Raw genomic sequence first — 26,614 nt, 5'->3', positions numbered from 1 at the left:
GCGTGAGGGGGGTGGCGGGACTCAGGAGGTTAGCATACGCCAGCCTTTGGCTTTTGCTAGGGAAGGCCTAAAGGCCTCCCCTCGTGAAAGCTAGGCCACCACCACCGCCCACCCACTTTCAGCCACATGGCATACACCAGCTCTTGGCTTTCGCAAGCTGGCGTAAGCTAGCCTCCCGAGTCCCGCCCCCCCCCTCACGCTTAGTTTACCTGAGGGAAGCAGCAAGCTCCTGGAAGGCGAAGCGAAAGGAGGACCAATCAGCAAGCTGTCAGCTCGGGAACGAGAAAGAGAGGAATGTTGGCCGTTGGTGCCATGCTTTTAAATGGGTCGCCTCTAGCCACTCACTGATTGGCTGGACTCCAGCCAATCAGTGAGCAGCGGGCTGGGCTAGCCTAGTTTAGTGCAGATGGGCGGGGGAGCGAGCAAGCTACGACGGGATGGCAAAGGCGGTCAAGCGACAGGGCCGGTGCCGACGTTCCCGGAAGTTACTTCCGGGTCCATCGGTTGAACCTCCTCTCACCGGCTCGCTGGATTTCATGAACCGGTTTGCTTAACTGGTGCGAACCGGAAGAAACCCACCACTGCACTGACACCATATTCATCATATTTCAGTATATGACCTTGGTTATCATAAATGCTGAAAATCTACTTTTGCATGGATATCCTGAATGAAAAGACAGTAGAACCCACAAAACCCTTCTTTCTTTAAAAGCTCTTTTTCTCTGTGAACTCCAGTAAAAAAAACCGACATCTTCTTGTCTCTTCTTTTTCCTATTGTTCTTGGGGGAATACTCATTTCTTTAAAAATATGTGGAACACCAGTATTTTCAAAGTATGAAAGTGGCTGGTAAAATTATGGAGTGGTACAGCCTTGTACTAAAAAAAGGCTCTCCGGGAACAAAACTGTCATTTAAAAAAAGCTGTCAGAGAACAAAATTGTGATTTTAAAAAAGCTCTCACAGAACAAAATTTTGATGAAAATACTTTGAAGTGGATTTTGAACCAACAATCCTTACATACCAGGCAAAATATGTAGATTGAGGCAACTGATCTAAGCAGGGGTAATGTTCATTTCTCTGCAAAGTAGCCAGCTAGACCTAGCCTATAAAGTGTTCCAGCCCAAACAAACAAGGAGATTCAAGGCAACGTAAGAGGAAAAGACTACAGGTAGTCTTTGATTAATGACCACTCATTCAGTGGCCATTCAAAGTTATGACAGTGCTGAAAAAGATTTACAATTGGTTTTTGAAGTTGTGGCATTCCCATAGTCCCCCATGATCACATGATTGTGATTTGGGCATTTGACAACCAGTGCACATGAACAACAGTCAGCCAGGTGTTGTCATTTGTGATCTTCACAGCTGACTTCCAACAAGCAAAGTCAATGACATTGACATGACATCATGCTTAACAATCTTCATAATTCATCTAATGACCATAGCCAGGACTGATATAATAACAGAGTAAAAGAGTAACACAATAGGAAGTGACCTTTGAGGTCTTTTAGTCCAACTCTCTACTCAAGCAGGAGACCTATATCATTTCAGATAAAGGACTGTCCAATCTCTTCTTAAAAACCTCCAGTGATGGAGCACTCACAACTTCTGAAGGCAAACTGTTCCTGATTAATTGTTCTCACTGTCAGGAAATTCTCCTTAGCTCTAGGTTAGATCTCTTCTTCATATGTTTCCATCTGTTGCATCTTTTTCTGCCTTGGAGAATAGGTTGACTCCCTCTTCTTTCTAGCAGCTCCTTAGATATTGGAAGACTGCTATCATGTCAATCCTAGTCCTTCTCTTCATTAGACTAGACATGTTCAATTCCTGCAACTGCTCTTAGCCCCAGCCTCCAAATCTTCTTTGCTGCTCTTCTCAGCATTCCTTCTAGAGCCTCAACACTTTTTTTGTACTGTGGTAACCAAAACTGGATGCAGTATCCAAGTGTGGTCTTACCAAGGCATTATAAAGTGGGACTAACACTTCCCTTGATTCTATTCCTCTCTTAATGCGGATTGTGTTGTGTTGGCTTTTTCAGTGGGATGCAGCATACTCCTGACTCATATTTAAGTGGCTGTCGATTAGGCCTCCTAGCTCCCTCTCACACTTACTACTATTGAACCAAATACCAACTATTTTGTAACTGTGCATTTGGTTTTTCTTGCCTAAATATAAAACTTTGCTTTTCTCACCATTGAATTTCATTTTGTTGGATAGGGCCCAGTGTTCAAGTCTGTCAAGATTCTTTTGGATCTTGAACCTATTTTCTGGAATGTCAGCTATTCCTGCCAGCTTAGTGTCATCTGAAAATTTGATGAATTCCCCTTCTATCCCTTCTATATTTTTTGGAGTATAAGACACACCTCCCCTCCCCAAAAAAAGAGCGTGGAAATGTTGGTGCATCCTATACACTGAATACAGCCATTTTTGGCCTCCTGAAGCCTCACCCCGCATTCAGTTTTTGTGAAAAATTGGGCATTTTTCTCAAAACTTTGGGGTTTTTGCCTATTCTCAGCCCCCAGCAGCACTCTGCAGGCTTCAGCAGGGCTGTGGCAAGGCAAAAATGCCCTTGTTTTTGCCTTCCCTCAACCCTGCTGAAGCTTGAATAGTGCTGCTGGGAGCTGAGGGTAGACAATATCTTCTTTTTCTTACTTACCTCTTCAAAATCTTGGTACATCTTATACACCGGTGTGTCTTATAGTCGAAAAAATACAGTAAGTTACTAGTCCCAATTCCAGTTGTTAAGGACGATCTGTACTTTCAATCTGCAGCAGGAAAATATATCCAGAGATCAAATTTGAGATGGAAAATGAGTAAAGGCAACAGAACCGCTGGACACCCCTCTCAGCTATGGTAGGCTCCTGAAAGCTGAGTGCAATGCGTTCGTGTACTTGGTTTAAATTAAATTTCAAATATATCTGGTGCGTGTATGAAACCTCAAGGCACACACTTTCCCTTTCAGCTCCCAAGAAAGATGCAAAATATGATCTTCAGTGCTAGCCTGGATATCAGTATTGTATATAAAGCACAGATGGCAGAGAAGAGATGGGTGAGAGTGACCCATCAGACTCCCAAAATATTAGTTCACAGAATAGGCCAGTTCAGAGGGAGAAAATAGTCAACTGGCAGAATAGGTCTGATTACTATCTGGACAATAATCTGCAGCTCCACTACAGACCTCAACTCAGTAAGGACAACATAGTGATTAACTTAGGATTTCTTCTTATTTTTTCCTGATCTTTTTCCACGTTTAATATTTTTCAAAGGTAATTGTTAGATCGGGTAAAGGAAGGCACCCAAAGGCTTCAGTAACAACAGCTCTTTATTGTCAGGTAAACATCCGGCTGAGGAAGGGTCGGACAGCAGCCCCTTTTAAAGGGATCTGTCAGACCCTTTGACCAATGGGATTAAACCTCTGTTCCTGCCGGAACAAAGGACCTTGGTGGAAACCTCTGTCAATTGGGGGGGAGGGGAATATCTAACAGTAATTGCTCTTAGTATCGTATTATCACATTAAACCAATGTTTCTCAATCTTAGCAACTTTAAGCAAAGTGGCTGGAGAATTCTGGGAGTTAAAGTCCGCATATCTTAAAGTTTCCAAGCTTGAGAAATCCTGCCTTAAGAACATGAAATTAAAAGGCTGAGAATTTCTACAGTAAGACAGAACAATTGTTCGCATAATTTGTCTTAAAATTTTACTTTTTACTAAAATCTTGAGAACAGCTGAATTCAGATGCAAAATGATAGTTTTATACAGCTAACTATTCTGAACCAAGCTAGAGAGCATCAACGACTCCATAGTTCAAGATTGAGGTACAAATATTCTCTTCAATTGTTGAGTAAAAATTTAATTGTGTGCATGGGGGCGGGGTTATGAAGGTTTTACTATGATTGTTTTGGTTTTTCTCACAGTGGGTGCTTTGTTCTGTATTATTGCTTCAAATTCTCTAGAAGGATATCACTGAAAGCAATGAAGATAGCATTTTGCTTGGGAGGCCGTGGTGTTTTTTACAGCACTTTTTTATTCCCCATCCCAACTCAGAAATACATTATTCTTGGCTATTATTTACTGAGAATCTGGCAAAAGAGCATTTTCTGCCGCAGCTGTTTTTATGGGTGAATCCAAATTACTATAGATCTTCAGGAGATTTATATTCTTCTCTATAAGCATTCTCAGTTTATTACTGGCATGACCAATGAAAGCCGCCTGCACTGAATTTTCAGGGTCTAACTCTAGTTTTCCCTCCTATTATTATTCTCATTTCATCTTAATTTCTGAACTGTTTCTCTTTGAATCTCCATTGGGACTTTTCTGATTGAGATTTATGATTCTATTTTGGAAGGGCAGCGTAATACAGTAGCATTCCTGAGTTCCTTGTAGTATTTATTTTCTAACCTGGCCTACCTCAAAAGGATGACTAAAATATATTTTGATTTTCCCCCCCAAAATTTAGAGATCTTCCTTGTAGATTTCCCATGCTCCTCCTGCAAAATTTCAATAATTATCAAGAAAAAATGCTTCCACAAAGTTGTTATGTAGCACTATGTCATCTGTATTGCAAAACTCCAAGTAACAACTAGAGGGCAGTAAAGGATGCAGAATACTTGCCATCTAACTATCATCCACATTTTTGCAGTTCAAATTGCAAAAGGCAGAAGCTACTACATGAAGGAACCTTGTTCAGAGCACTAACATTCCCTGACATTTGACAGCACCCTTTTTCATTTTTTTCAGAATGTCTCTGCTCCTTGGACCTGAACTTCAGCCTGACCTAAAGCAATTTAAAAAATGAAGCTTTTCATCCCACATTAACTCTCTTTCTGTTTTGGACATACCCCCTCTGTCAAGGAGAGCCTCCTAGTTTCCTAAGAGGCAGGGGTTTGGTCTCCTCTATGGAAATGCAGCTTGCCTCTGCATCCTTAGGTTAGCAGCTCCCTGTCCCAAATCTGCAGCAGCCCTACTCCACTCTCTGTTTGGGAAAGTTGTGCTTTGGGGCTTAATTTAGACAATACAGCCTTGTCTCTCATTCCAGTTTTGTCCCAGAAGGCCTTTTCCAGTGGCCAGAATGCCAGTGAGAAAAAAAGGAAGCTGCAGGGCCAAACTTACATTCTCAGAGCTGCATTTTTTTTAAATGAAGAGACAGACAGGTGGGGAGATAGGCAATAGATAGATAGGCAGATGATAGACATGCTATATCATTACATAAAAATACGTTGAAGTCTTTTTAAGTCAGCTTTCAAAAATGTTGTTTGGCTGATCTGCAGTAGATGAAATGTGCTGCTGCCAAAGCAGCTTGGCAAGAAGAGGAAACAGCGTTCTAAAAAAGGATAATTAAGATACAGGCGCTCAATGTACTCTTCTCATATTTCCTGTTTTAATAGAGGATAGATGATATTCATGCAACAAGAAGCATTCAGCCAATTCCATTATTGCAACCCCAGGAGAATCTGAAGGAACAGCTATTTATCCAGGACAATTTAAAAGAACAACCTGAGAGCCTTAAAAATAAAATTGACCTGGATTCTAGAAGCATTTCCATCGATGCTGTCATTAAATAGCATATTCAGGTTGCTATATGGTTTTACGCTTTCCTCCCCTTCCCCATTTTTATTTCTGATTTGCTTTTCTGTACATTTAGTACACGGATATATGTTTCTCAGTTAAGTTTTGTCTGTTGTCAACAATTTGGATACATAAAAACAATGAATCTACACAACCTGAGAAACTTTGAGGAGACTTCAACCTTTTCTTCTAATCCCCTGGTTCATTCTCTTTCTGTTCTGCCCATCAGCATTCTTTGGCCATAATGGCCTAAACATAGGTACATAATTATATTATTTTAGTTACTGTAAATTAGATTCCTCATTGGCTGACCAAAACATTGATTGCACCTGTGTGAGTTCTTTTAAATATTGTTATATGCATTGGTATGTGATTAGGACATGGTGATATCAGACCAAGAATATTGGCCAGAAAAACAGTACATTGCAACAGTTTGATGAGAGCGTGTTCAACTGCAGTCAGAAGATAATTAGTTTTGTTCCTTCTTTATATAACGGAAACAGGAAAGCTGACCTTCAACTAACAAAGCAGGACAAGCCATAATCCTCATAAACAAATTGAAGCCAAGCTGCAATCTTACAGCAGAACATCTGGCCCTCCATTTTGTCCATGACAAGGTGACATGATGTCAGAGAAGCTCCCACAGGGGAATTCCACTCTCAGCCTGTCCTAACAAATGGAAAGAAAAATGAGAACGCCGTCAACAATAAACTAAAACAATCCAAAGTGAGGAGCAGTAGAACTGCAAAGAGATCTAAATCACAAGTGGGTATTGAACTATTATTTCAAAAGAAATTGGAAATGATGTAGAAACAATTCATAACCGTAAGCATTCATTTTGTCTTTGAATAATGGCATTTCTGTGTCCTATAACTGTACAAGCCGTATGATAGGCTTTTTTTACTACAAGAACAACTTATTTTAAGCACACATTTTAAGGGGTTTTGCTGAATGGAATTATCCATCTATGACTAAGAATGCATTTTGCCTCATTATAAAATTCAGCAAAAATAGTTTAACTGTATTTCCATAGTTAAAAAAGAGATAAACTCGCTTTTCAAATAATACTCATTTGGATTTGTGTGGTTTTTGTTTATATATAAGCAAATATATTTTAAAAGTACCTAATCTTTTTATTAAAAACTAAGCTTATCTAAAGCCCATAGTACTGTACTGAAGGAGAAAAATATGAGTTGAATATGTCACTGTGTAATACAGGAGCAACTATCTTATATGAAACACCTCTGTCTATCTAGCAAATATGTTAAGGCAGATTATTTCAAAGAGGGTGTATTAAATTACTATTGCATGCTGTATGAATGAATTAATGAAATTTCTATCTGTAGATTTTTTTAAAAAAATAGACTTTATGTGTTGTCTATTCTTTTTTCTTTTTTCAATGATAGCCACAATTGCCAGCCGCACCCCCATAACGTACATGCAAGAAATACAGAAAAACACAATCTTACAGAGAGGAATATTTCACAATTTAAAAAAACCTAAAGCAGGCTGGCTTTACATGTGTTTCTATTCCGCGGAAACTGTTTGCATTCCCAAAAATCAGGCAAGCCCTCTTACAACATGACAAATTGCTATTAAAGAAGGTGGTTAATAAAATAGAAACCACAGATTACAGGCATGTTTTAGCCAGAGACATTTTACAGATTTTGAGAACGGAAATAACAATGGAATCAGCTTCTGTACACCATTTGCAGCCAGATAGCCATGTATTTGTTCCCATCTTTTGGCTAGCAGAAAACATGCTAGCTTGAACTGTATTGCCCTCATTATTGAGGCTTATTTTACTACAAGAATGAGGCCAGTGTTTGGTTGTTTATAGATTGATTTAATGAAGGACAAGTTAAGGAAAACAATTGGTATAAACCCCATTGTGTCATCATTATTCTCTGTGGGTTGGAAACATTGCTGTTTAAAAGCAATCTCCCAACAGCACTTGCAAATGAGTATGAAAATGAATATTTCAGTTTATTTGGTTTGACTTTAGACATTGGAATGTCAGTACAAATGTTTATTCATCCTTTTGAAATCATAGGTATCCATTCATTTCATGGATGGCCAAGATCCATTTGTATATCAACCAATATCTTGGAGAGCCTCCTAGGAGCAGTGTGGCAATGGCACTCCACAGGTGAGGCAAAGTTTCAACATATCCACCAACATTCTCCTGCTATGTGTTAAAATATTTTGGAGATGCATCCTCTACCGATTGCACCAGTATACAACCGATAACTTCTTTCTTGGCTCAATTTAGGCTGGCAGGACAGCCCAAATAAGGGAGGAAGGAATGGGGATTGGTAGATTTCCAACAGTGGATCCATCAATTCTAATCACCCATACAGCAATGCAGAATCACGCTGGAGGCCCTCTGGAAGAATTCAGAGTGTTCATCCTCTGGAACACGAAGTCTAAACCTTTTTCCTTTATATTTGTTGCATTTGTAACTCCATATACTATATATGAAAGGGACAAACAAACAAACAAACAAAAAGGGGGGAGTTAGTCATTTAACTCTGGAGTTATTCCTTCAGCCTATTACATAAAAATAGTCAGGAAGAACATCCCCAGATTTTCTTAGATTTAAGATTTAAGATTTAATTTATTTGTATGCCGCCCTTCTCCGGGAGGGACTCAGGGCGGCGAACAACTCAAAAGGGGAAAGGGGATACAAACACAATACATGTAATTAAAATACACAAGAGTCATACAGCCATACAGGTCGAGAGGGGAGGGGAACTCATCAACCCCAGGCCTGCCGGCACAGCCAGGTTTTGACGGCTTTCCGGAAGGCCTGGAGAGGGGTGAGGGTCCGAATCTCCGCGGGGAGTTCATTCCAAAGGGCTGGAGCTGCAACAGAGAAGGCCCTCCCCCGGGTAGTAGCCAGATGGCATTGGCTGGTAGACGGAACCCGGAGATATTAGGCAGAAGGAGAATGCATAACAGTGTCTCATATCAAACAGAAAATTCAGAAGTGAAAAAGCCAGGGAGGAAGGGAAAAATTAAGCCCTCTGCGGATGTTTGGATTGACAGGATATGATAAGAGTGACAGATATGAAAAAAAAATCAGGAAGCCACCAGTTGGGAAAGGCAGAAGGATTTAAGGTAAAGCTTTTGTCAAATATTGACACAGCAGTGTAACAGTAGAAACTCACATCTTCAAACTGGCAAGATAGTATTTTGAGCATCCTTCTAAGAATGAATGCTGCAAGACTTACAGAGATAATGATTATGTTTTCAACCACATTGAGAGCTTTAAGAATTAAATTGTCATCCATCAATACAGATACTCTGAGCAAACAAAAACTGCACTGGTGTGTTCTGGTCTTGGCTAACTGTGAATGCTATAGTATGGGGTGGAAGGAACTGGATAGCAGGAACTAACAAAAAGCAATCAATAATAGTTATGGATTCCATATGGAATCTCTCTAGGTAACCTTGGGGTGTGGCTTCATAATTGGCCTGCCTTTGGCCTTTCCATATAGTGAGAACAATGAAATATCCTCTAGAAGTGCAAAATATAAGACAGCATTCCCTGGAGAAATGATGGAAAGTGACAGGGGCTCCAAAGAACAATTTCCTGTAGCCATGGCTGACCAAGTTCTTCCCATTCTCCATTTCCATCTTTCATTTTGGACAAGACAGTTTCTTTTCAGCATACAATGTTTCTCTGTTACTGAATTGAGCTGCTACTTTTGCTTCCACTTTGAACCCGCATACATATGCTGCACCCTTAATAATTCCTTCATGCATAAATGTGTGTTCATGTGTATATGCATATTCACTTGCATTCTGCTAAATGAAAAATGCATGGTTTCAGAAGTGAAGCTGAATTCCTGTACTGTATAGTAGTTGTGGTGTTCTAAAATCTCAGATTGAGCAAAAAAAAACATCCTTCTGCTAACTGGTTAAGGAGAGAGAAATCTAACTATTACTGCATACTCAAACCATAGGGAGTCATCAGAAAACTAGAAGGCCTAGTTTGCAGCATTACTGAACAGTCATTAGAGAACAGTAATTTGATCTTAGTTGAGTTGTGACTGTCAGATATTCCCCCACATACACTGTTAGAGGTTGATAGAGGTTTCCAACAAGGTTAAATCCCATTGGTCAAGAGGTCTGACAGATTCCTTTAAAAGGGGATGCCCGCCTGCACGATTACCAGGGAAACCAGGTCCCCATCGTGGGCCAAGGAACCTTCCAGGTGAACTACAAACAATTCTGCGAAAACCTCCCCATGACGGTGATCAGCGGAAACCTTCAGAGCCTCCTGGGGCTTGATTGGTTCCAAGCTTTGGGGATAAAAGTGACCAGAATCAACTCTGTGGTGCTGAAGCCATCTTTAAGGAGTTCGAGGATGTTTTTGGCATCCATCTGGGTAAGTACAAAGGAACCCCAATTTTCTTTAGCTTGGACCCCACAATAGCCCCAATTAGGCTAAAACCTAGGAGAGTACCTTTCACTCTCCGTCCTAAAATAGACAAAGAAATTGATAAGCTTGTGAGCCAGGGCATCTTAGAGCCAGTCGATCATGCACGCTGGGAGACGCCAATTGTGACACCTGTCAAGCCTGATGGGTCTGTCCGCATCTTTGTGGACTATAAGTGCACAATTAATAAAGCACTACAACAAAGCACCTACCCTGTACCCATTGTACAGCACCTACTACATTCACTTGGCCCAGGAAAAATCTTCGCAAAATTGAATATGGTGCACACATACCAACAATTGCCAGTAGATGGCACTACCATGGAAGCCCAAACCATTGTGATGCACAGGAGTGCATTCAAATGCCACCGCCTGCTATTTGGTGTTAGTATCGCCGGTGGACTGTTCCAAAGCATCATGGAACGACTTTTGCAGGGGATTCCAGGAGTCATCCCCTATTTTGATGACATCTTGGTATCGGCTGCAAATGAGGCGCAACTTGTAAAATGTGTACAAACAGTTTTGGCCAGAATTAGAGACAAGGGTCTCCGCCTCAAAAAAGAAAAATGTCAGATTAATGTACCAAAGGTTGAATTCCTAGAGTACCTGATCGATGGGTCTGGAATACACCTCACAAAAAATTAAAGCTATTAAGGACGCCCCCACACCTTGCAATCAGACTGAACTGCAGGCATTCCTTGGGCTCCTTAATTTCTACAGCATCTTTCTCAAACACAAAGCCACTGTTGCTGAACCATTACATCGCTTCCTAGCCAAGAATGCAAAATGGTCCTGGGGCAAAGCCAAGACAACCGCATTTGCCGCAGTAAAACAACTTTTATCAGCGGATTCTTTCCTAGTACAATACAGCCAGCAAGCTCTGAGTGAGTTAACTCCAGAAGCTCCAGCCATGGCCTGTGGAAAGTTCCAGGAGCTTCCATCAGGCAGAGCTGCAGAGCAAACAAGTCCGTCCAACTTGTCCAAAGGAACCATTTACACTGAACTGCGCAGGTCAGGCAGAGCTACGCAAAAGCCTATCTACCTACGTGACTATGTCACCAGATAGATTGCTCCATCCTAGAGGGGAGGAGTGTTAGATATCCCCCACACTGTTAGAGGTTGATAGAGGTTTCCACCAAGGTTCTCTGTTCCGGCGGGAACAGAGGTTAAATCCCATTGGTTAAGAGGTCTGACAGCCTTCGTTTTTGTTTAAATGATGTTTTGAGTTTGTAGGCAATGCAGAAAACCACTGGTGAAGCTTTGAAGAAAGATTTCTATTGTACATGGGGAAAAATAGGGCTAATAGAAAATACTAATCTTTCTGACAGTGGCTGGAGCAGATGTTCTTAATGTTTAAAGTACTGACATTACTTACATTCATGGTCACCCATGAAAGAAATAACTTTAAAGGCCTATTGAAGAAATTAAAGACCCTTCTGTGTGCCGCAAATATATAATAGATAAGAATTGCCTTCAAATTATGCATACAAAAAGAGATTAATTGAAGTATTTGTAACATAACTGAAATTAAAGATTAAGATTTTTGATCAAAGAGCAAATTGTGTGCAACTGAAAAACAAGACAGTACAAGAATATGTATTTAGAAAGGTGACTTTTCTCTAGAAAATACTACTCATAAATGTCAAGCAGCAGAAGTTGCTCACTCATATTTTAAAAATATGGAGCACATCAAAGATAATCCCCAATACTGGCCATTACTTATGATACAGAGCTATGTTTATCAGAAATATGTATGACTCTAACAAAGAAACCAGCAGTAGGCAAAAATAAAACGGAAACAGAAAAACTTGTATGTAAACAATGCAGCAATGTGCATGAAATATGTCTCTAAACAATGTTCACCATATGGACAGAAGTATCACAAATGTGGAAAGCATATTACAAGGTTAAAATGTGTGCAACTACAGAACCAATTCAAGACACTTATATAGAAGTGTCAAAGGAGTATGAATCCAAAGATTATGTCATCATTAATTTAACCCTCAGGTCAGGGCGAAATAACAGAAAGGAGGCCTAGTTGAGATGATGACCACTAATAGAATCCTAGTCTTAGTAAGGAAAGTCATATATTAAGGGCCAACAGCCACATTAGATGGCTGCGAACTCCCTTTAAAATGAAGAGTCACTCCATATAATATTAAAGCCATAGTAATAGAAAATCTGGGAAGAACTATCTAAGGACTGAAAAAATCTGAAAATTTAGAATATTAGCATTACAACAGCATGACTTGGGTCTCAGTTTTATACTTTGCAAATATTTAGTAATGACAGATATTCCACCTGTATATCTTCCAGATTAAATGCTAAGTATCAAAGAGGGCAGGGAACCTGAAAGCCGTGTGAATGGCATAGACAGAAAAATCCAGTGAGCTGTCATATATGACAACAAATCCGCAAAGCCACTAAAGCGGATGAAATTCTTAAGGAGATTCCATAAGACAATCTAAGGCCAGGCACAGGAACAAACAATATCTAGGCATTTTCAGAACCTGGTTTGAGTTTTTAGATTTAAAGTTCTACTTCTCTAAGGTTTCTCTGCATCATCATATCTTGCTTATTGCAACCCAGAATTTTAAGCTGCTTCTATAAAGGTTACTGAGCGATTGATAGATGCAAAAGATATATCAGAGATACTCTGCACTGGCTTATAGTAAATCATGAATTTCTCAGCGTAAGGTTTCTAAAATACATCGTCTTACTTTACTCGGACTTGTTAGACATGAGGATTTTCCTTTCATCCCATGAAAAGGCTACAGTGTTATTTGTCCTACTTCAACAATATTGAACAAAAGACTCAGAGAAAGCACATCTAAATTCTTATCACAATGACAGAGCTGTGCCTTCTTGTTCATTCTTCCAAAAATAAAGTGTAAAACATTCAGAATTCTGGGGACTTTAAGCCAAATTGACATTGCAAAGCTGAGTGGAAGCCATCTTTTTCCAGTTGCATCTGAGAATGAATTCAGTTATATAATGAAGATATACAATTAAAAGAACATACCAACTTAGGCTGATGAAGGTTATCCAAATACTATAAGACTAGTTTCATGTAACCAAGAAGCTGAACAAAGTAATTGAACAGTACTGAACATTTCATGAATAAAATATTTTACTAGGAAAAGCGGGCTGTGAGGAAATTGGTATTTTTAACAGTTGAGCCTATTATGAGAGTAATGGTATGTTCCTTGCAATCCAGCTTAAAGGTTTTTTTTAATTGTTCCAGATCAGAACTGCATCAGGGAAGCCTTATCATTGCCTTATCAACACCACAGGTGATGACTGAAGCATATTCATGTCGGAATGGTCCTATGAGGTAGATTCCTTGCATGAAATTAACTATCGAAAGAAGCACTCATTAAATACATTTAATTATATTCTGGGGTTTTTTGTGTAATGAAACTCATAGTGTCTAATACATGAACCACTTCCTGGTACTGACCATTCCAGTTTCTGTTGCATTTAAACATTTTTCACTATATCCTGGGCTTTCCCAAAGAAAATTAAAGAGAGAAGTTGGAGTTCGCATCAGGACCTGGTGCTGTAAGAAGAGTGGCTTTATTCTTTTGCTTTATTGAAATAAAATCTGTATCAAGTGCAACTATTGCTGTTGGTGCTGAAGAATTAGAGTTTAATTTGGTTCAATTTTTTTGTTACAGAGACCTTTTTAACAAACAATGTAAAAGGCTTGAGGGTTTATTTTTCAAAAGCTTGTTGTGAGGAAAAATACCAGTCTGTTAATATTTCATGTAAGTTTTCCATAAAGAAATCAAATATGACACATGATGTGCCAATTGAAATGAGGTTCACTTTTAAATGTTTTATTTATTACTTTTTATTTTATATGGAAAGACTCACTGACATAAACATTATGTATTTTTGTGCCTTCACAGTTAATAATTTTGAAAACTAAAATAACTATACATAGACATTTCTTGTTTTGCAATAGCAATTACTATGAACAGGAAGTGGTTTTTTAAACCAAAACATTTTTATTTTAGTATACAGACTAACAGGAAAAGATTTATCTCTCATCTTATATAGGTAAAGGAGACATTCCAATACAAAACAGAGTTCATTTGAAGGATAAACCAATCAATGATACAGCTCATCATTAGGACAGAAGATAACAGCAGAAGTGCAGAAGATAACAACAACATTCTGGGCTCTAATTAGCAAGTTTGTAGTATGGCCAACACAAGGTGAGGGCAATCTTATGCAATCTTCCCCCCTTCCTCTGCCATGACCTTTCAGGTAACCTTGCCCTTGGATATAAGTATCATCATCAGCCATTCTTGCTTCTAACCTTTCATGCAAATATTTGAGCTATTTATCATCTCATTTGCATAAAAGGGAAGGAAATGCCCTTCCATAACAAAGAATGTTGGGGTTAGGGAGAAAAATAGCTGTCCTTTGCAAGAAAACCTTCCCTATCAGAAGATTTTGGGCAGTATTTTCTTTTTATTTTAAATAGTAATTTTATTAAATGTTACAATTACAATGATAAAAAGTAATACAAAGTAAAAGAAAAAGAAAAAAGGAGGTACAGAAAAGAAACAAAAAATATAAAAGAGAAATATAAAAAAGAAAAAATAAGAATATTGTAAACAAAGAGAAAAATATATAAAGAAGTGACTTGCCCCTTAATTGGGATACAAACAGTTATATTAATTTAGCAAAATTAAGATCTCTTCTCCTCAATCCATGACTTATCTATGAACAAACCCTCAAAGCCTTATTACTTCAGTCATGATATCAACAAAAGTAGATTAAGGGTTACCAGAGATATTAACATATTTTATGTTAAAAAAAATCTAACTATAGAGACAGACACCCTTAAAATTAACTTCTGGATCCACCATTCTCAAATATACTTGAGAATGTATCCAGTGTTAAAATATTTTGCTTCATTCTTAATTATTGAATTTGAGTGTTCTTCTTCAGTTATAAGGAATTTTTAGTTTCCCCTAATTCCCTCTAGTGTCCAATTTATAAAATCTTATCTTATTATTTTAAAAGAATTTTATTTATTTATTAAACAAATTTATATATTTATCCAACACACTCAATAACTCCAATTAAAAATAAAAACATTTTTCCATGGGAAGGATTCTTTGTAAATAATTTCAAAATCTTATTACAATTTTATCTGGACCCAGTCCATATTTAACTTTTTTAAAAATTCAAGTTTTAATCAGCCTTTTGTTCTTTATTACCATGTTTTAGAATTCTTAAACTTGTAGTTAAAATTTCTTTCCCTAAGGATTGAAGAAACTCACTCAAAGCTGTAAAAAATGCCAATCCAAAGGTTCCCAATAGCTGAAAAACAGTTAACAAGAAATTTCCAAAAATGATTAAAAATGGAAGTATGTGAACTCAGCGTGTACCGCATTGACCATGGTTTCAAGAAGATGGCTGAAGATGACTATTTCCTCATCTCCCAGAGCCCTAAACGCATCAGACACTGTTGTCTTGCAATCTCCTCACAAGGAGCAACTCTCTGGAACTCCTGTGGATGATTTCAATTCATCTCCTTGTCCAGAGAGTAACTACAAAGAGATGGTTTACTCACCAGTATTTCATTCCACTGCAATTGTTGACTCTGCTTTTCAGGGCACTGTCTTCAATCTTCCATTTCTTCCATGGAAGTCAGCAACCTGGCATTTTCTGTCCTATGGATATGAATTCAGTCATTCTATTAACTTGCTAATTAATGTATTTCTGTGTGGTGTTCTCTGTAGGTACACCATTATCACCAACTCCACATCCTGATTCTCTAAGCAACCTGAAGTATTCACTTATCTAATATATCCCAAAACGCTGTACATCCTGTTAATGTAAAATTCCTCTCATATCCCCCGTTTTTCTTTTACACTTAACCCTCAACTTATAACCATTCATTTAGCAATCGTTCAAAGTTGCAATGGGACTGAAAAAAGTAGCATATGACTGATCCTCCCGCTTACAACCATCACAGCATCCCCAAACGGCATGTAATAACCATTTGCAACCTTTCCAGACAGCTTCTGGCAAGCAAAGTCAATGGGGAAGCTAGATTCACTTAACAAATGCAGTGATTCATAACTGTGGCAGAAAGGTCATAAATCAAGTGTCTCACTTAACAACCATCTTGCTTAGCAACAGAAATTCTGGTCACAAATGTGGACATAAGCTAAAGACCAATCATATTATATGGAAGTATTAAGTTGCTGACACTTTTTCATCCACATCCTAACATGTTTGTGTGTATGTTTTAGCATATACCGGTATGAAAATTCCCTAAGAGTTCCTATGCGAGTGAATGAAGAAGTCACTCAATCACATTTCCCTTTGAAAAATCTGAAGCTCTGGAGACAGAATGATAGAGAAGCCTGCATGAAACATAGTTCACCCACAAGCTCTCCATATAGCCATATTTTTTTTAAAAGCATAGCTTTATTTTGCTCTCAAACATAGCCAAAGTCATGGAATCACAGAGATGCCAAATTGCTTTTCCACTTGTGTGCCATATATGTATGCTTCCTCCCTGGCTGTCTTCATTCAGTGTTTTATTCCCTCTTGTATCTTCACTGTGTAGTCCTCAAAGTTTCTGGACATAGCAATAGTGATGCTTCATTTAATCCAATAAATTGTATTAGTAGACTTCTGCCACACTAGATAATTCTCTTGCTTTGGATAATTTCTTGCCAATGGGAACAGGATTATTTTTAGAGAAGAAAGATAAATCTGTGTATCCTCTGGCTATGGATGATGCCCCACATGATTTATTTCAGGCAAGCTATTGCACAGTAAGTGTATTGCTGCTATGTTTAATAAGGAACTTTGGTCTGAAAAAAAGTCAATATAAAGACATTCTCCAAAAGAAAATTTCCCATCCTTTTCCTGCCCCCAATGGAACCACAGCCTTTCTCACACGTCTGTCTTGAGGATTCTGGGAGTCTCCCTCAGTGATATGATGTGAAAAAGACACAGATCACTCCACCTGGAGCTTGGATTCAAAAAAAACCTTAAGGAAAGTTGTAGAAGGGCTTTTCTGCTCTCCCCAATAGCCTCTATGCTATGATAATCAGAAAGGTCTACAAATTTTCCTCTCATGGATTTTCTTAAATTAACATCTGAGGTTGTATGGTAGTGATGAAAACAAAAACACTAATCTTCATCTAAAATAAGACTTCAATTCTCAAATAACGCAGGAACTAGAATACCAATTGATACTATTGGTTAAGTCAAAACTTTGTCAGTCTGATCATTGTGTAATAGATGGGACTTTGTGATGACAGCAAATAATGTTGTAACTTTTAATCATAAATGATTATTTATAAGTGACCAGCTGATGGCTCTATGGCAGGGCTGTCAAACTCCCAGCCCGAGGGCCAGATGCACTGGCCACACCCATGCCTGGTTTAGTGGGACTGATTTCATCAATAGCAATAGCAATGGCAGTTAGACTTATATATCGCTTCATAGGGCTTTCATCCCTCTCTAAGCGGTTTACAGAGTCAGCATATTGCCCCCAACAATCCGGGTCCTCATTTTACCCACCTCAGAAGGATGGAAGGCTGAGTCAACCCTAAGCCAGTGAGATTTGAACAGCCGAACTGCTGAACTGCAGTCAGCTGAAGTAGCCTGCAGTGCTGCATTTAACCACTGCGCCACCTCGGCTCATCAAGAATAAGTATACAATTTTTGCATCAGTTACTTTGCTGAGATGAAAAGAGAAATCTGAACATTTTCTTATTTATGGAGAGAGTTATAACGGCTGACTGAATGTTATTGAACTATAATTCCTAATGGCCTCATTATAGTATGACCATTGATAAAGGATGCTGTGAGTTCATTCTGAATAATATTCTGAGGGCATAATTTCTCCATTTGATGCCATTTCCAGTGATCACCAGTGATGATTACTCCAGAGACTTCCCCAGATGCCTCTCCAGATGTCAGTTCAGAGAAGGATGAGCCAGTCCTGGGCACTTCAGGAGGGGAGTTGGTCAATGGCTCTGAGCAGCTGGCTGAAAGTGATTTGGCTAAAGCACAGCTACAGCAGGACAGCCCTGAGGCTTCAGGTGGGGAAAGCATATAGCTGCAACCAGTTAGTGAAGATGATGAGGAGCTGCCTTCTGTCTCTTATCCAAGAATACGTAGGGCTGAGAATAGGCAGGAGCAGCAAAGGTCAGCCTGCTTACTTGTGAGGAAGCAGTCCCATCCCTCTTGATGGCCTGGACCAGAAGCTGGCTATTTGGCACAGCAGACAGACGGAGTTGATGCTGGGAACAACATGTAAATTTCCTGGTGTGTGTTTCCTGGTCACAGTGATTCCAGCCTTACCTTGGATTGATCCCATGCCTTGACTTTGGATCTTGCCTTATAAACTCTGCACCCTCTTGTATAATGGATTTATCTGGTTTGGAAAACTTTCAAATGCGTTGTCAACTCATTGGCCACTGCTCTGTGGACTAACATTGGTCTGCTTTTGGCTGGACTTAATTGGGACAGTTCTGGATGAAGGGGATTGCTGGGGAATATTAATAAACCATTAATCCGCTGTTACATATGTGTGTGAGTAAGTGGGAGAGCACATAGACTTAGAGATTCTTCCTGAGGCTTAGACTTTGGCTTGAGATGGCATGGATTGTGCTTAGGTTGTCGGTGAAGGTGCATTGTTTTGTATTAGTTAGCAAATGTGAAGACCTCGTTAATAAGGTCTTTGGAGAACTGGAAGACTTTGGGGTTGGCAGACTTTTGACTTTAAAAGCATTTGAGTTTACTCACTGCTGGCTGTTCCCTTGTGTTCTTTCTATGTTCATTGTTCTCCTCAGCTGGCTTTTCCAGATTAGCTCTCTCTAATTTTCTTAAACCTAGCAGATCTCAAGGGCTGACTCTTGGGTTGGGAAAGACAAAGGAGTATCACAAAACATTAGTCAAAATAAGCTGCTGGAAAGTTTATTCTGATCCAGAAATCACAATCTTCCTTCTGCAAGACACACAACAACTACAGAGGTTGCCAGATTTCTGCAATAACTATGTGTGATGCCTTCTTCTTGCTATTGATTGTTTCAGGTGTTTGTTTTGCTTTTGTCCTGCATTTTAAATTTTAAATGTCTTTTTATTGATCTTTCTATACTTTGAATTCTGTACTTGTGTTTTAACAGTCTGAGATTGCAAATAAATAAGTTCATTCATATTAAGCTGGTGGTTATTTCAAGGACAATCTTATCTGGAAAAAGAATGGTAGACCATCTGTCCTGGTTTTTGGTATAAGTGGTTCAAGTAGCTTTCAGAGAACCAGCTTTAAGGAAATTCCTACTAAATAAAGGCTAGAGTTTTAGATTATTTGATTTCCAGATTCTGTATATTACCCCCTTGCATAAACCCAACCAATGAGATCTTTGCTTTTTAGATCTGACTCTGTGTTTGGGGGTGTGCGTGACAGTTTCTCTGAGTAATGCAGATCAAAACCAGCAGCACAAGAAAATGCCCAAGTGATCTGTTTTTCTTGAGCAAGGGCACATAAAGCCTAGGAGCATGTAGTGTTTTTTTTTATCTTGCCTATTTTGCAGGAGAGGAAATGGTTGATATTCCCATGAAATAGATGATAATACTGAAATAATAAAGCTGACAGTTTGAACACCCAATCCTGTCCCAATGTGTAGAATTCAGGGAGTGATTGATGAGGCTGAGGAGCAGGAATAGCAGGAGACCAACCCATTGCTATCCTGAAACTACCTTGCTGTAAGATGTAAGGACAGCATTTATTGTACTGACAGCCTTTCCTTCTAGCTCAAGGGCAAGAGGAAAGCACTTTAACATAGCTGTGATACTAGGTGTATAGCAGAGGTGGGTTCCTACCAGTTCGCACCTATTTGGTAGAACTGGTTCGTCAAATCTACCGAACCGGTTAGAAGAGGTTCCACCAGTGGACCCAGAAAGCAGGCCACACCTACAGAAGAGGTTCCAAAAAATTTTGAAACCCACCACTGACACACACACACAGAGAGACTGACAGAGAGAGAGAGAGAAAGAGAAAGAAAGGAAAAAAGAAAGAAAGAAAGAAAGAAAGAAAGGAAAAAGAAAGAAAAAGAATGAGAGAGATATGAAAGAAAAAAAGAAAAAAGGGACAGAGAGACAAAAGGAAGGAGAGAGAGAGGGAGAAAGAAAGAAAGAAAGAAAACACATGGCCGGTAAGCCACTCCCACCAGGTCACATGGCCGGCAAGCCACTCCCACAAAGGAGGCCACACCCACAGAGTAGGTTCCAAAAAGATTTGAAACCCACCACTGGTGTATAGCTAGAACTGAAAAAAAAAATGTTGAGGCGTTTGCCACACCAGTACACAGATCTCTTTCAAGTTGCGTTTTGTGTGAATCATAAAGCGGGAAAGTATCAAGCCATGAAGTCCAACTTCTTGCTCAGTGCAGGAATTATAGTTAAAATGTATTCAAATTTTCTGATGGAAATAAATCAATATAAGTCAGTGTTATAAAGCAAAGCAGAAAGGCATCATCTTTTTTCGGTGTTCATATTTTTCTTCTTTTCATTTTGCTTAATCCAGTCCATGTCACACATCTATTTCAGGAATCAAGCCACATTAAGCAGAGGCATAATTAAATATTTATTTTTAGCATCATAGTGCAGTCCTTCAACACTAAGCATTTCTGTCAAGAAACATAAATAGAGCACCGTTTATCAAACTGTAAATTCTCAAATGTTGACAAATAAGAAATATTGTGTTTTGTACGTTGCACTCAATTGTTCTAAAATTTCAGAAATGGGCAAATCATTACAGGTTCTTCCTAGTGGTTTCTTGCTACCATTTTTTTAAAAAGTTAAGAAACTGCATAAAAGTGAACATCTGAAATATAGAATATTTTACTTTAATTCCTTGCTATCACAATAGGTTTTAATAAGAGCTGAGTTGTATTACATTAGAACCTCAGTACAATGGGTTGCAGAGTAAGGGAGTATCTGCTATTCATAGGTATCTGCTGAACTGCAGAAATTTACATCATTTGTAAATGAAAATTGATGTTCTATTGTAATTTGATCTGCAGAAAGTTCCTAGAGGATTTATAGCCTTGACAGAGTCTGCATATCTGATGCTCCACAAGCTAAATGTAGCTCACCACCTTTGAATAAAATCTCAACATCAGTTAAAAGTTTGTTTGATAACACAATTTTAAGCTGGGACGTGCAGGCAGGGGAGGCAGGGGAGGCAAGGGAGGCAAGGGAGGCAGGGCCTCACCACTGTCATGGTGAAAAGAAAAAAAAATTAAAAGGAAAAAGGCTGAGGTAGTTGCTGCCAGAGTCACAGTGGATGACTCTGCTTAGTGCTTAACTGCAGGAGGAGACGAGAGAACCATGTGCCTCCTTTAGTCTATCTTTATGATCACTTGAGCAGAGTTAAGCAAGGGTTAAAAGGCGAAAAATTCCTTATGCAAAGGAGGCATGTAGTTCTCTCGCCTCCTCCTGCAGAGGGCACTTTTTTTAGAGGCTTTTTTTAAACAGTTAAGCAGAGTCATCCATTGGAGGCTCTGACAGCAATAGCTCTTGCCTTTTTCTTTTTTCATTTTTTACATTTTCATCATGGCAGATGAGGAGAGTTGAAATCCTCCGTGACACAGCTGGAAAGGGTATATGGGTCAGAGGGAGGGGGGAAGAATTCAAAATTATTGTAATTTGTAAGTATTTTTTTATTGTAAGTAATGTGTGTGTGTGTGTATTTGTTTCTTTACTTCACTCAAACAAACTCTCTCTCAATTTGAGAGAGTTTGTTTGAGAAGAGAGGAAAGGGGGAGAGGCAGGGAGGGCAGCTTGTTTGAGAAGAGAGGGACAGCCTGCCAGCAGAGGCGGGTCTTTTACCTGCCTCTGCTGGTGGGCTGGTGCTTTCTTTCTTTTGGCAGGCCCAGCCCGCTGGAGCTCGCTGCACCGAGGGAGGAATGGGCTGGGTGGGCTGGCTGGCTGGGGAGGGGGGATCATGGCTGCTCAGATGGCCCCCGCTGCCGCCACCAGCAGTTTGGGTGTCCTGGCTCCATCCGAGCTGAAGAAAGGGAGGCTGGAGCACTGCGACCTGGACGCCGGTCCAGGCTGGACTCGGAGCCTGCCCCGTTGCTTTCGGCCTGGCGGGTGCCTCTTTCTCCACAGCCAAAGCTCTGGCCGAGGGGGATCTGGCTGCTCCCAACCCCTGCCCAGCCTCCGGAGGGCAAGGAAGAGGCCTGGTGGCAGAGTGGGCAGGAGGTGGCTTTCACTCCCACCTCATCCGGGCTCCTCCTCGGCAGGCTTGCCAGAGCTCTGGGAGAAAGCAGCGGGAGCCGAGGCTGGCCACTCAGGGCTTGGAAGGGGGAGTGAAATGCGGGTCCTCTGCTCCCATAAAGTCTGGGGAGGGAAGCGGGGCTGGCCCGTTTCCTCCCAGGGCTGCTTGGAGATGGAACTGGGGCTGCAGAGACTCGTCCACGTCCGGCTTCTCTGGAGCAGAAGGGGGGATAGAAGCAGAGCTGAGCTTCTTGCTGCTGCAGGCCTGGCTTGCAGAGCACAAAAGGGGGGGGCTCTTGGAACACCCCCCACCCCTCTTCGCCTTTCGCCTCCGCGGTTCTCGCTCCAGCCTGGGTCAGATCTCACTGGCAGACAGCATCCAGCGGCCTTCAGGATGGGTTTCTCGGTTGAACAGGGCTGCACCTAATGTGGAAGCCCCACCCTCCCCAACCTTCCTAGGGTCCAGATTCCCTTCGCTGCAAACCTTGCCATGGGTGGGTGAGTGGATGGGGAGCTTTGGTGGCCCCAATTCTTCTCAGGGGGGTGTCTCCTGGCACTGCTGGCTAGATAAACTCCCGAGGAGCAACCCCTTCCCTCCTAGTCCCCCTCCCATCTCCACTTTACCCAGAGAAAAACATGCCAAGAATGGCACTGGGGACTGCTCTCCGGCAGCTGGGCAGCCATTCGCCCTGTGGGTGGCTGGAAACGTCCGCGCATTTCAGCCAGCCATAAAACGCTTAACCGGGGGTTTCCTTGCAAGAGCCAGGCAGGAGAAGTTCTCGCTTCTTTCTTGTGGAAACGGAAGCGCGCAATCCTGCTCCACGCTTAGAACTAGATCACCTTCGGGGAGAAGGTAAACGATTGCAGGCTGCAGCCTTAAGCCCTGTTGCCTGGTATAAATGGCTTCAAGCAGCCTCCGATAGAGAAGCTGCCTTCGCGGGAAGCAGTGGCTGGATTGGGGGCGCGACTGACGCCTCCTTCCAGCTGACCGGCCTGAGGCGGGGCCCTTTGCAGAAGCGGTAGCCTTTGCAGAGGCTACGAGGCGAGGATCGCGCAGGACACTGTTAATTTTGGGTGCAGAGCCTGGGCAAGCTGGAGCCATTGTGCAGGTCTACAACTTGCACACCTTTGGGTCGCAGCAAGTCGTCCCTCTGAAGCAGGAACCGGCGCTCTTCTACTGCGGACGGGACGTACTCCTGGTGGCCTGCGGCTCCGGCGCCTGCAAAGTGGAAGTGTTTGCTCTGCGGGGCGGGCAAAAGCCAAAAGAAAGTGCCCAGCTGCTTCTGTCTGACATAGAGGCATCCCGCGCCCCGCAGCTGGGTTGGACATAGCTACGGGGCGCAGGATGTCTCTATTTCAGACATAGCTGCTGTGGAGCAGGCAAAAGCCGCTTTCTTTCTTTTTGCCTCACCAGCCATAAGCTTCACCGCACGTCACTGATTTTAAGTGTTCCCATAAGTTGTTTAATTTTGGAACACCCAAAGGGAGCCCATTTCAAGGTCAAATTAATTCTGCAATCTCATAATAAATTTGAATCATTCCAGAACCAAATGTTTTGAATGTTTGTCCTTTTGAGGAGGTATAAAATATTTTCTCTCTCCACTGAAAAACTTTAACCAGCTCACACACTTCCCTAATCTAACATTGCCATTGCTGCATACTAAAGAAAACATTATTTTCCCCATTTTTTAAAACTAAAAATATTTGTAAATTTGTTTCTGTTAATTAGGGTAGGGAGATAGGAGGCTCAAAGCAATATAAACAGTCACAAAAATGTAAAGGCAAAAAAGCATTAACTGGAATATAATGTGTTTGAATCAATGCCAGTGGCCCAGTGGTGGGATTCAAATAATTTAACAACCGGTTCTCTAACCTAATGACCAGCTGGGTAGGTGTGGCTCGGTGGTCATGTGACTGGGTGGGCGTGGCCAACTCAATATCACTCACATCGATGGGCGCTTCATCTTAGCTGTTACAATGTAATAAGGGTTAACAGGAGAGGCAGTTTCTGTAAGCAGGGCAATAAAAATTAAGCTAGAAACAACACCAGAATGTTTCCTTCCTGCCTCCCTTACAGGATTAGCCCTGTAAAGTGAAAAAACAAAACAAAATGGGATTTCTTTCAACAACCCATTCTCCAAACTGATTAGAAAGTTAACAACCAGTTCTCCTGAATAGGTGCGAACTGGCTGAATCCCACCACTGCAGTAGCCTCTAAATTAGATATTAGATAACAGTTTGGTCACCATATTTTTCCCAATGAATTCTCATATCAGTTTAAGCAACAGACCCACATTACAAGAGTCCAGACTGAATAATGAAAACATAGCTCACAACAGCTAGATCACTGTTTTCTAGGAACAGGCATTGCTGGAGCATCTTGGATTAAGGTTAAAGCACTTCTGGCTGGAAGATCTTCTTAGTCATCCAGGACCAAAGCTTGGGCCAAGAAGGTTCATCAATGGAAGCTTCACCTTTAGGTAAATGGCAAGTTGTCTGGAACAGAGTAGCTATATCCCCAATCTCACAAAAGGACAGATAAATCCACCAGTTGCATTCCCCACCCCCCATTTCTCACCCTCTGGTGAAGCACTTTGCAGATATTTGTAAATTCTTCTTGCAGTTTTTCTATGTGTTGAACTCCCAGAATGGATCAAGCTAAGATGTACCTTTGCTTTCCATGTTACTAGGAAAGATGAGGAGTCTTTTGAGAAAAAAGAGGTGCCAGCTTCATTGAACACCACAGGCATGGCTACATGCACAGGGAGCCAGAGCTGCCTTTAAGTGCTAAGTATGCAGTGCTTTCTGCCTATATGAATTAACTTGCCAGTTTCAATCTCTCCCACATTCATCACATGTTATTTCCACCCTATTTAGCACAATATTTAAGAATTTTGGTAAATCCTTCTGTTAAAAAATCCCATCAATCCTATTTGATCACAGAGCCTTCACTGAACTTCTATTTGCTATTTCAGGATTCTCATTTCCAGTATATACACAGACTCCCTGACATCTACTGCAAAACAGAGCTAAAGCTGATGCCCAGAAAATACGTGCTTGTTTTAAGCAGCTGCAGCCAGGTTGCTACATCTGTTCCCCTTGAGCACTTCGTAATGTTTTGTTTTTCTTCAAAACTAGAATGCTGCATAGCCTTACTGGTTCTCACCGGCAGAAAAGACAGATCTAACCTCAGTACTTAAGAATGACTTCCCCTTGTAGCTTTATGTAAATGTTGAAAGAACAGTGGACAACTCTGAGGAATCCCTTCAAGACAAACAGTAATTCTCCCTTGCTAATCTTAGTCAATATATCTCAAACCAAGTAGATCTGGACCAATCATAAGTCAGTGTTCTCAAATCCATAGCAGTCAAATGCTATGATCTGTCCTTTCTGAAATCAACTCCTCTTATTTCTGCACGACTTGCACATGCTTCCTTTCTTCAAGCCTCTCTGTTATTAGTAACGATTTTTTTTCTTTGCTTATTTAGTGCTAATAACAACACAGCCTATATACGCAACAGAAGCAGGAGTGATTTGACAATTTGTTTTTAAAAAGTCGCAATGAAGAAAATGGAGTGTGACAGCTGGAACTGGGTGAATGAAGTTGACAACCAGCATTACTGGTCAATTCACTGAAGCCTGGATATCTGGATATGGTTAGTCACTGTCAACAGAGCCCGTGACCCGTCAAAAGCGCGGACGCCAAAAGCACGATCGACAAAATCGCGCCTTTGACGTCATCACAGCGCGACGAAAAAGATCGAAAAATTCAAATAAAAATTAATAAAAATTAAATTAAAGCAAGCCGATTCACATAAAGGTAAGGGTTAGGGTTAGGGTTAGGGTTAGGGTAAGGGTAAGGGTTAGGGTTAGCTTTAGAGCGTTAGCGTTAGCGTTAGGGTTAGGATAAGGGTTAGCGTTACGTTTTTCGTTACTTTAACGGTTAGGTTTAGGGTTAGGGTTAGGGTTAGGTTAAGAGTTAGGGTTAGGGTTAGGTTTAGGGTTAGGTTTGGGGGGGTTAGGGGAAGGTTTTAGCTTTATTTTTACATTTTTTCGATCTTTTTCGTCGCGCTGTGATGACGTCACAGCGCGCTTTTGTCGAGCGCGATTTTGTCCTACGCGCTTTTGTGGTGGAACCAACAGAGCCATGGCAAAATGTTCTGTCAGCACACAGCATGACTTCATTCCCAAATTCACATACCTGTCATTGTCAAAGAAGGCTATTTCTATATATAAGACCAGAAAATGAATTCAGAGAAGTTGGAGGAGTAGGGAGACAGAGACTTTACCTAAAGGCAGTAGCACATCATATAGTGACCTGAAAGTAATAAGCTCTACTCCAAA

General features: G+C 40.7%; 1 long non-coding RNA gene across 1 annotated transcript; it reads left to right on the top strand.

The window, feature by feature from the left end:
- Positions 1-7,620: 7,620 nt before the first annotated feature.
- On the top strand, positions 7,621-21,166 carry LOC148045611 (uncharacterized). The gene is made up of 5 exons (XR_015696607.1): positions 7,621-7,709; positions 13,248-13,337; positions 14,066-14,223; positions 17,910-18,087; positions 21,073-21,166. It is a non-coding gene; the product is annotated as an uncharacterized LOC148045611 (long non-coding RNA).
- The last annotated feature ends 5,448 nt before the right edge of the window (positions 21,167-26,614 follow it).

The sequence above is a fragment of the Thamnophis sirtalis genome, unplaced genomic scaffold (genome assembly GCF_051295495.1).
Source record: "Thamnophis sirtalis isolate CommonGarterSnake01/CBP01778 unplaced genomic scaffold, rThaSir2_p1.2 scaffold_5, whole genome shotgun sequence".
In the NCBI taxonomy this organism is placed as follows: domain Eukaryota; kingdom Metazoa; phylum Chordata; class Lepidosauria; order Squamata; family Natricidae; genus Thamnophis; species Thamnophis sirtalis.
This window is presented reverse-complemented; position numbering and strand designations above follow the sequence as displayed.